This window comes from Octopus bimaculoides, chromosome 16, assembly GCF_001194135.2.
Source record: "Octopus bimaculoides isolate UCB-OBI-ISO-001 chromosome 16, ASM119413v2, whole genome shotgun sequence".
Classification (NCBI taxonomy): Eukaryota; Metazoa; Mollusca; class Cephalopoda; order Octopoda; family Octopodidae; genus Octopus; species Octopus bimaculoides.
The window spans coordinates 44,722,088-44,723,488 of record NC_068996.1 but is presented as its reverse complement, the minus strand read 5'-3'; positions in this window follow the sequence as shown (position 1 = coordinate 44,723,488).

Below are 1,401 nucleotides of genomic sequence, written 5' to 3'. Positions count from 1 at the left end.
ATATATATATATATATATATATAGGAATACAATGGGCTTCTTTCAACTTCCGTCCACCAAATCCACTCACAAGGCTTTGGACGACCGGAGGCTATGATAGAAGACACTTGGCGAAGGTGCCACGCAGTTGGAGTGAACCCGGAACCATATACCACACCATCACGCCTATTTATTTACATATCATTTCATTTTATCTTTCACTCGTTTCAGTCATTTTACTGTGGCCATGCTGGGGTAGCACATTGAAGGATTTTAGTTGAACAAGTGAATCCCAGTATATCCAATATACTACTGGAAGGATCCCTATTTATAAGCATTTATATCCAAATGCTTGCTACTGCAATGCGACAGTACGATTGAATAATAGATATAAGTGGAGGTAAACAAGAGTTTATCCAGAATTTATAAGGCAGGCAAGGAAGAAAAATATATAGTTCACAGAAGAGCTCCAGATATTCTCCGTATAGAAGACAGTAGTGCTCAAAAGATTCAGTTTTAGATACCGATGTCTTTAGAGGGGTTCTATTCCACAACTTAAAGAAAGGTTGTGAGAGGGATCAAATTGAGCGGGTATAGAAGCAATTATGCGGATAAACAAATTAGATACATCAAATATATTAAATACACACTGTGTATATATGTATACATGTAAAACAAAGGAAAGCAAAAGGTGGAGCCTGTCAGATGATGAATTATTAAGTATAAACATATATATATATTTATGTTAATGGGTTCAGCTTAAACAGAGTACAAACGGGCATTCTCTCGGTCGTTTGTGCTCTGTGAAAGTTGGACCTATTAGTATTTGCCTTCGCTCGTTTTGCATGTATACATATATATATACAGTTTGTATTTAATGTACCTAATATATCTTATATATTTGGTGTAAATAATATATATATATATATATTTGCATTACTTCTTGTAAACCGTAGTGTCACTGGGTTAAAGAATTTCTATAAGCTAATCAATGCTTCATTTACCTTGTGAATTACCAAGTAGTGTGTATATTAATTTGTAGTTTTGAAATCAGTAGCTCTTTGACTGCTATTTCTGAATTCTCAGTATGTTGGAGAAGCAGGTTACTGTCAATCCCTATATATTTATGATCATAAATGATTTTTACCGAAAAGGTTTTTTCATACTGAGCTACCCGGCAAAATTGTTAATTATTAATTTTATTACTAATTGACGATTCCCTGCCCTGCATATCTATATTTTAATAGTGTGTATGTACGTAGATATGAATGTGTGTATGCCTGTACATATGTGTGTACGCATGTATGTACGAATGTATATGTGTATGTGTGTGTATATTAATTGACGATTCCCTGCCCTGCATATCTATATTTTAATAGTGTGTATGTACGTAGATATGAATGTGTGTATGCCTGTACATAT